The sequence below is a fragment of the Triticum dicoccoides genome, chromosome 3A (genome assembly GCF_002162155.2).
Source record: "Triticum dicoccoides isolate Atlit2015 ecotype Zavitan chromosome 3A, WEW_v2.0, whole genome shotgun sequence".
Classification (NCBI taxonomy): domain Eukaryota; kingdom Viridiplantae; phylum Streptophyta; class Magnoliopsida; order Poales; family Poaceae; genus Triticum; species Triticum dicoccoides.
In genome coordinates, this window is record NC_041384.1 from 93,128,358 (window position 1) to 93,138,690 (window position 10,333).

The following is a 10,333-nucleotide window of genomic DNA, read 5'->3' on the forward strand; positions in this document are numbered from 1 at the left end:
AGATGATTCCACTCGCTGCGGGCGCAAGGGACCAGACTCAGTTGCTGTTCTAGCAAAAACTCTATCTGATCTAAGAGGAGTTCCTCCGCATCAAGCCACGGGATGGATTCTCCATGAACAACCCTCGAAGCTGGGTGAGCTTCCTCTCTTTTTACTTCCATCCTACCCTTGTTTTCGTGATAAATATTTACCTTGCCGTTTCATCGCAGGAACTACGTAAGGCGGTAGGGGAGATCAATAGCCCACCTCCACAACCGGAGGATCCTGAACAGGTCCTCGACCCCGGCCTCAAAGAGGATCCGGACATATTCGTTGAGCTGATTGATAGGATTTTCTATCAGCTAAGCTGTGATGACGCCACGGTGGCCATTATAGCCGACTACCCTGGGCTACTCCCAGCCTCGCAGGTAAATGAGACCGGAGTCCCAACCTTTGAAAAGGATTCCCTTTTATGCACTTCACCTACTGCATACAAACGGTGTTTTATAGGGAAGGCCCTCGGGACGCCATGCCGAGCCCGCGCGACTCACCAACAAGGGGTTTCAAAGCCGGACAGGCTAAAAAGGAAGGTGGTCCGGATGGAGACGCCGGCGCAAAGGTATGATGCAACACCTCACTCCGTGGTTGTCGTCTTTAAAAACATAATAACACCCGTGTTTCCTAGAAGGAAGAATGCTCGCCGGACAATATCCGGAGAGGTCGCCGATCACGCCTCTACCAGTCGAGCTCCAGGGCCAGACACAAAGGCGGAAGCTAACACGAGGCACACGCCGGATACTCCTTCTACAGAGGATGCGGATAAGATATCCGCTACGAATTTCGAAGTGGAGAGTGCCATGAATCACAGGCATCGCCGAGCCGTACTCCGTGACGCTTGTTTCTCCCGAGAGGCGTTTGATGCTTTCAACTCAGGAGATGCATACATCCGTTCTGCTAAAAATGGTCTAGCCAGAGCCACGGACCAGTATGTAAAGGATGTACGGGTAAGAAAATTTGATGAGTGTATATATCAGTAGCCCCTGAGACTTGAAACAGTTGGAACAACTGATTTAAGGATCATTTATTCTGCAGGTTCTTACAAAGAAGAATACTTGACTGTCATAGGAGCTGGAGGAATGCAAGACCCAACTTCGGGCCGCCGTTGCCGCATTGAAGGAACCTGAAAAGTCCCCAGCTGGTAACATTTGTTTCAAAGAATGATAGGCACCATATAGTGTGCGACATGGCTGCAGATCTAACAATAGATATTGCAGATGACTCTGGAGAGAATTCGGAGGACCAGCATGCCGTACGACAGCTAAAGGCTGGCGAATGTGTGCTGACTAAGGTCATGCGGGAGAAAAACAATATCCAAGACGCCAATACCAAGCTGAGCATGGAACTGAAAGATGTTCGAGCCCAGCTTGCGGACTCCGTGAAGGAGAATAAGCGGTTTTGATGCGGCATTTTCAGTAAGTGCTTGAACAAACCCTTAAAAGAGTGCGACGGAGAAGCCGGCTAACAAAGTTATGTCTGCAGGCATGCTGACGGGTCGTCCCACAGAGGAGATGCCCGGGTCTGCGGGTGATCTTCTACCCAAGCTCTCACAACTGCATGAACAAGTTCGGCAGGTGATGCAAGGTATTGCCCAGGCCTTGTGGCCATCCGTCTCCCTGCCAGCATGCATTGGAGAGCTTGCAGAGAAGCTCAAGGGAGCACGGCGGTGCTTCAGATTATGGAAGATATCAGCCTGCCGTCAAGGTACCAGGGAAGCCTGGGCCATGGTGAAGATGCAATATACCAAGGCTGACCCAAACCACATGGCCCAGGTCGGACCTGTGGGGCCCGATGGGAAAGAGATCCCCGTTAGCTTAGTGTATGGGCAAGTAGAATTAGCCGCAAAGTATTCCAAACAGGATTGTAGGCTAGATAGCCTGTTGGATTGTTTAGAAGAGGAATTTAGTCAGTCTACATGACTATGTAATTAAAGTGACATGTATAATGCCTTCTAGCCGGATTGTAAATCATTTGTCATGGCGGACCTTTTCGCTTCAACCTCGGGACCCGATAGTCCGGAGTGTATCCGAATACCCACTCAGTTATATAAGAATCAGGGTGTGCGTGGAAACCAGGCGTAGGGGTCATTAGTGCTTGAATAGACAAGTACCCAACTAGTTATGTTATATTACATGGGTAGTAAGAAACATCTTCCAGGGAGAATAGTTCCGTTAAGGGTTCCTTTCCCTGGGTACGCATGCCCTAAAGTGCATGTCCGGACTGCGAGAGGAGACGCAGGCAAAAACATCTGGGGGCACATATGGAAAATAAATTAAAATCATCTTTTGTTCACCGACCGAATATTCCTTTAAGAACGCTAGCTTTCGGCTTCACCCAGTCTGAGGTACACATCCGGTTGACCCGGCAGTAACAATCGCAGAGGTGCTCCCCTTATGCCCTAGCCGAATTAACAGGAACGTAGGGCATAAATACAAGAGCCAGGCAACCCAGCTTGGCCAAAACTTAAGTCATATCGATGCATATAATGGCGAAGAAAAGGTACATGCGGAAGAATAACACATGTGCGGGGCATGAAGCCCAGATAAATAATTAAGCTTCTGTGTAAGAAGCCCCCAGGTATAATGAGCGCGGTTAGTGCGTCAATAGTGTGCAAGCAAGGCACAAGTTGGCCCTTGAAGGCCTTGAGAAAGAATAAAAGAAAGAAAGAGAAAAAAGACAGATAATGTATATGCAATAAATGGACAGAGGAAGGAGATGAACATAGAGTCTGGCACTAGGCGTAGAATCTTCGGAGCCTGGCTGCGTTCCATGGGTTCGGCTCAAGTCGATTATTTGATGCATCCCACAGATGGTACGCTCCACCGGTCAAAACTTGGTCAATAATGAAGGGACCTTCCCATTTCGGCTCGAGCTTAGTCTTTTTCTTCTCCGGCAGGCGTAGAACTAGCTCGCCAACGTTATAAGTTTTGGCCCGTACTTCTCTGCTTTGGTATCTGCGAGCCTGTTGCTGATAGAATGTGGAACAGACTTTTGCCACGTCGCGTTCCTCCTCCAGGGTGTCCAGACTGTCTTGCCGATCGAGCTCGGCTTCTCTTTCTTCATACATGCGCACTCGAGATGAGTCATGAATAATGTCGCAGGGCAGAACCGCCTCTGCGCCGTACACGAAAAAGAAGGGTGTGTATCTGGTAGTATGATTCGGCGTGGTCCGCAGCCCCCAGAGTACGGAGTCGAGCTCCTCTACCCAGTGCGTGTTAGACTCCTTTAAGGACCGCACTAATCTGGGTTTGATGCCGCTCAAGATAAGTCCATTTGCTCGCTCAACTTGGCCGTTAGTTTGTGGGTGATAGATAGAGGCATAATCGAGCTTAATGCCCATGTTGCTGCACCAGAGTTTTACCTCGTCGGCCGTGAAGTTCGTGTCGTTGTCAGTGATGATGCTGTGGGGGACGCCATAACAGTGTACAACCCCGGATATGAAGTCTATCACCGGTCCGGATTCGGCCGTTTTAACAGGTTTGGCTTCTATCCATTTGGTGAATTTATCCACCATGACCAGTAAGTATTTTTTCTTATGGGTTCCCCCTTTAAGGGGTCCAACCATGTCAAGCCCCTAGACCGCGAAGGGCCAGGTAATGGGGATTGTTTGGAGGGCGATGGGTGGCATGCGGCTTTGGTTTGCAAAAAGCTGGCAACCGACGCAGCGTTGGACCAAGTCATGTGCATCTACCCGGGCCATCGGCCAATAAAAACCTATACGGAAGGCCTTGCTTACAAGGGACCGAGCTGCGGCGTGGTGGCCGCCGAGTCCGGCGTGAATTTCTGCCAAAAGCTTCCGCCCTTCCTCTTCGGAGATGCACCTTTGAAGGACTCCGGTAGTGCTTTTTTATACAGCTCTCCCTCGTGGACCCTGTAGGCTTTAGATCGCCGCACTATGCAGCGTGCCTCATTTTGGTCCTCGGGAAGTTCCTGCCTAGTTAGGTAGGCCAGGAATGGTTCTGTCCACGGGGCAATGATGGCCATTATTACATGGGCTGAAGGTGTTATTTCGGTGGCAGAGCCTCCGATTATGTCAGAGTGTTTGGTATCGGGCATTTTGGCCGGGTCTGGACTATTGTTACCGATGTCCCCTTCCCATACCATGGATGGCTTAAACAACCTCTCCAAAAAGATGTTGGGGGGACCGCATCGCATTTTGCACCGATGCGGGCGAGGATATCCGCCGCCTGAATGTTTTCCCCAGCCACATGGTGAAATTCGAGCCCCTCGAACCGAGCTGACATCTTTAGGACGACATTGCGATAGGCCGCCATCTTCGGATCCTTGGCATCAAAGTCTCCATTTATTTGGGATATTGCGAGGTTCGTATCCCCACGCACCTCCAGCCGTTTAATGCCCATCGAAACTGCCATCCGAAGACCATGTAACAGGGCTTCATATTCGGCTGCGTTGTTGGAGTCTGTATACAGTATCTGTAGTACGTATTGAACTGTATCTCTGGTTGGGGATGTCAGGACGACACCAGCCCCCAGACCAGCCAACATTTTGGAGCCGTCGAAGTGCATGATCCAATTGGAGTATGCGCCATACTCTTTAGGGAGTTCGGCTTCCGTCCATTCGGCGACAAAGTCGGCCAATACTTGCGATTTAATGGCTCGCCGGGGTTTGTATGTTATGTCGGAGGAGCTCAATGGCCCATTTGGCAATCCGGCCCGTGGCGTCGCAGTTGTTTATAATATCATTAAGTGGCACTTCCGAGGCTACTATAATTGAACACTCTTGAAAGTAGTGTCGCAGCTTCCGGGATGCCATGAATACCGCATAGGCTATCTTTTGATAATGTGGGTACCGTGATTTGCATGGAGTGAGGACAGTGGATACATAATATACCGGCTTTTGAAGGGGGAATTTATGTCCGTCCATTTCTCGTTCGACGACGAGAACTACGCTTACAACCTGATGAGTTGCCGCAATGTACAACAGCATTGGTTCGCCGATGTTTGGTGCAGCCAGGATTGGCTTGGTTGCCAGTATGGTTTTTATTTCTTCCAATCTGGCTGTGGCAGCGTCCGTCCACTCGAAGTGTTCGGTGCACCGAAGGAGGCGATAAAGGGGTAATGCCTTTTCTCCTAAGCGGGAGATGAAGCGGCTTAGAGCCGCCACACATCCGGTTAATTTCTGGATTTGTTTGAGGTCCGTTGGGATAGCCAACTAGGACAGAGCTCAGATTTTGGCCAGATTTGCTTCAATTCCTCTACTGGAGGCAATGAAACCCAGGAGCTTTCCGGCTGGTACACCGAAAACGCATTTTCCGGATTGAGCTTGATGTCGTATGTTCGAAGGTTGTCGAATGTGAGCCTCAAGTCGTCTATTAGAGAGTCGACGTGTTTGGTTTTGACGACCACATCATCTACATATGCCTCTACTGTTTTGCCGATCTATTTCTCCAAACATGTCTGAATCATGCGCTGATATGTTGCGCCGGCATTTTTGAGCCCAAAAGGCATTGTGTTGAAACAGAAGGGGTCGTATGGTGTGATAAATGTTGTTGTGTCTTGGCCGGACTCTGCCATCTTGATTTGGTGGTAGCCGGAGTATGCGTCGAGGAAACACAATGAACCGTGTCCTGCGGTAGCATCGATAATTTGATTGATGTGGGGGAGGGGGAAGGGATCCTTTGGGCAAGCCTTGTTGAGGTCCTTGAAATCGACACATAGGCGCCAAGATTTGTCCTTCTTTGGTACCATCACCAGGTTTGCTAGCTAGTCCGGGTGTTTTATTTCTCTAATGAATCCGGCCTCCAATAACTTGGGTAGTTCCTCTCTCATAGCTTGTCTCTTAGGTTCAGAAAAACGCCGAAGAGTTTGCTTGACCGGCTTGAATCCCTTTAGAATATTAAGGCTGTGCTCGGCTAGCCTGCGTGGGATTCCTGGCATGTCTGAGAGGTTCCAGGAAAATATGTCCCAATTCTCGTGCAGGTACTCTCGTAGTGCGGCGTCCACGGCGGGGTTTAATTGTGCCCCGATGGAGGTTGTTTTTATAGGGTCCGTTGGGTGGACTTGGAATTTGACTATTTCATCTGCTGGTTTAAAAGAGGTGGACTTGGATCTCTTGTCAAGTATCACGTTGTCCCTGTCCACTGTGGAGCGTAGCGCAGTTAATTCCTCGGCCGAAAGGGCTTCAGATAATGCCTCGAGGGCCAATGCGGCTGTTTTGTTTTCGGCGCGGAGTGCTGTGTCCGGATCACTAGCGAGAGTGATGATTCCGTTGGGCCCGGGCATTTTGAGCTTCATGTACCCGTAATGGGGTATGGCTTGGAAGATCGTGAACGCCTCCCGCCCTAAAAGGGTGTGGTATCCGCTACTGAATGGGGCCACTTGGAATGTAATTTCTTTAGACCTATAGTTCTCCAGCATGCCGAATACCACATCTAGTGTGATTTTCCCAGCACAGCGTGCTTCCCGACTGGGGATGATTCCTCTGAATGTTGTGCTGCTTTGCTCAATGCGGTTCCAGTCTATTTCCATTTTTTGAAGAGTTTCCTCATAGATGAGGTTTAATCCACTGCCGCCGTCCATGAGTACTTTGGTGAGTCGAAAGCCATCCACAATTGGACTGAGGACCAGTGCAGCTGGTGCTCGGGTTGTTCGGAATTTAGGTTTGTCACTGGCATTGAAGGTAATAGCCGTGTCACTCCATGGATTAATTGCTGCCACGTGGCAGATTTCGGCAAGGCTGCGGAGTGTTCGCTTGCGCCTATTATTTGATGCGAAGGTTTCAAAGACTGTTAATACCGTATTGTTATCCCCGGGATGGTGCTCTGTGGTATCTGGGATGAGGAGATCCTCACCACTTTTGGCCACCTGCCGGAGTACCCAACATGCTCTAAGGTTGTGTGTTGGTATGGTATCCGCTGTACTATGAATTTTGCAGGGTCCGTTGAGCCATCCCTCCAATACGGTTCCACGCCCTGTAGAGGGTTTATGCTTCTTTGTAATTAACTCGGGTGTCTTATGATAGTGCACCCTTTTACTTCGGACTGGGTGTATATTTGGAGCCGGATTATCCCAAAATTTCGTTTTGGTTTTCCAGGCGCTTTCCATCGCACAGTACTTTCATACTATGGACGCCAAGTCAGCGAAGCGTGATATGTCACGGCGACTTATGGCGTTAAGGATTCCCTTGTCCATGCAATTATTGCGGAAAAATGAGACTGCATCTTCCTCGCGACAGTCCTTAACCGTGTTCATCACAAGGAGGAATCTGGCCCAATAATGATGTATTGTTTCCTGGGGCGCTTGCCTGATGTGGGAAAGATCGTTTATGTTTGGGTGGGTGGGTGGATTTGAGTACGAACCCTTACCCGATCTGAGACCCAGGGGCCGAGGAGTTTCCAATCTTGGAAGTTCGGGTTCCGGGATGTTGCCCGATAAGTCTGGCCCGCCACCTGATTCTAGGTTCAGGGCTTGGGTGATGTCCTCCCATAAACGGGTATCCGGCTCGGAGAGCTCAGGAATCCAGACATAGTTAGTCCTTAAGATAGAGGAAGAATCGCCGCATTGTTCCTCCACCACCGCAATATGATGGGTGACCGGTGGAGAGTTAATCTCCCTTTGATCGGGTTTAAGCCCAATCTAATCATAGTCCGTAGCGACTCCCAAGGCGGCGATGTGATCCAAGAGCTCGTTTAGGGATGAGAGCTCCATTGGATCCATCTGCTCGGCAAATTCCAAGCCGACATGGAGGCGGTTTTCGATGACCCGAGAAGTCATCATCGGTGTAGCAGCCGAACGGGTGGTCATGATGAAACTGCCTAGTCGGAGAGTTTGGCCGACAGCCAGGGCTCCCCCGGCGGTAATGTTGTTTTTAACAACGAGACGAGGCATCCTTCCTTACAGTGACGGCACAGTGGAACTCTCAATGAAAGCACCAATGTCGGTGTCAAAACAGGCGGATCTCGGGTAGGGGGCCCCGAACTGTGCGTCTAAGGCGGATGGTAACAGGAGGCAGGGGACACGATGTTTACCCAGGTTCGGGCCCTCTTGATGGAGGTAATACCCTACGTCCTGCTTGATTATTCTTGATAATATGATTAATACAAGAGTTGATCTACCACGAGATCAGAGAGGCTAAACCCTAGAAGCTAGCCTATGTATGATTGTGTGTTCTTGGTCTTACGGACTAAACCCTCCGGTTTATATAGACACGGAGGGGGATAGGGTTACACAGAGTCGGTTACAAGGAAGGAGATCTACATATCCGTACTGCCAAGCTTGCCTTCCACGCCAAGGAGAGTCCCATCTGGACACGGGACGAAGTCTTCAATCTTGTATCTTCATAGTCCAACAGTTCGGCCAAAGTATATAGTCCGGCTATCCGGATACCCCCTAATCCAGGACTCCCTCAATAGTGTTATTGAAAGAGTTCTTCAATCACTGCCACCAAGCTACAAAGGCTTCGTGATGAACTATAATATGCAAGGAATGGATAAGACAATTCCCGAGCTCTTCGCTATGCTCAAAGCTGCGGAGGTAGAAATCAAGAAGGAGCATCAAGTGTTGATGGTTAACAAAACCACTAGTTTCAAGAAAAAGGGCAAGGAAAGAAGGGGAACTTCAAGAAGAATGGGAAGCAAGTTGCCACTCCCGGGAAGAAGCGCAAGTCTGGACCTAAGCCTAAAATTGAGTGCTTCTACTTCAAAGGGACTGGTCACTGGAAGCGGAACTGCCCCAAGTATTTGGCGGATAAGAAAGATGGCAAAGTGAACAAAGGTATATTTGATATACATGTTATTGATGTGTACCTTACTAATGCTCGTAGTGCCTGGGTATTTGATACCGGTTCGGTGGCTCATATTTGTAACTCGAAATAGGGGCTACGGGTTAAACAAAGATTTGCTAAGGATGAGGTGACGATGCGCGTCGGGAATGGTTCCAAGGTCGATGTGATCGCCGTTGGCACGCTACCTCTACATCTACCTTCGGGATTAGTTTTAGACCTGAATAATTGTTATTTGGTGCCAGCGTTGAGCATGAACATTATATATGGATCTTGTTTAATGCGATACGGTTATTCATTTAAGTCGGAGAATGATGGTTGTTCTATTTATATGAGTAATATCTTTTATGGTCATGCACCCTTGAAGAGTGGTCTATTTTTATTGAATCTCGATCGTGGTGATACACATACTCATAATATTGATGCCAAAAGATGCAAAGTTGATAATGATAGTGCAACATATTTGTGGCACTGTCATTTAGGTCATATTGGTGTAAAGTGCATGAAGAAACTCCATGCGGGTGGACTTTTGGACTCACTTGATTATGAATCATTTGATGCTTGCGAACCATGCCTCATGGGCAAGATGACTAAGACTCCGTTCTCTGGAACAATGGAGTGAGCCACTGACTTATTGGAAATAATACATACCGATGTATGCGGTCCAATGAGTATTGAGGCTCACGGCGGGTATCATTATTTTCTAACCTTCACAGATGATTTGAGCAGATATGGGTATATCTACTTGATGAAACACAAGTGTGAAACATTTGAAAAGTTCAATGAATTTCAGAGTGAAGTGGAGAATCATTGTAACAAGAAAATAAAGTTTCTACCATCTGATCACGGAGGCGAATATTTGAGTTACGAGTTTGGCCTTCATTTAGAACAATGTGGAATAGTTTCACAACTCATGCCACCTGGAACACCACAGCATAATGGTGTGTCCGAACGTTGTAACCGTATTTTATTAGATATGGTGTGGTCTATGATGTCTCTTTAAATAGGGCACCCTCTAAATCCGTTGAGACGACACCATATGAACTGTGGTTTGGCAAGAAACCTTAGCTATTGTTTCTTAAAGTTTGGGGTTGCAATGCTTATGTGAAAAAGCTTCAGCCTGATAAGCTTGAACCCAAATCGGAGAAGTGTGTCTTCATAGGATACCCAAAAGAAATTGTTGGGGTACACCTTCTATCACATATCTGAAGGCAAGATCTTTGTTGCTAAGAATGGATCCTTTCTAGAGAAGGAGTTTCTCTTGAAAGAAGTGAGTGAGAGGCAAGTAGAACTTGATGAGGTAATTGTACCTTCTCTTGAAATGGGAAGTAGCTCATCACAGGAATCAGTTCCAGTGATGCCTACACCAACTAGAGAGGAAGCTAATGATAATGATCATGAAACTTTGGATCAAGTTACTACCGAACCTTGTAGGTCAAGCAGAGGATGTTCCGCACCAGAGTGGTACGGTAATCCTGTTCTGGAAGTCATGTTACTGGACCATGACGAATCTACGAACTATAAGGAAGTGATGATGAGCCCAGATTCTGATAAATGG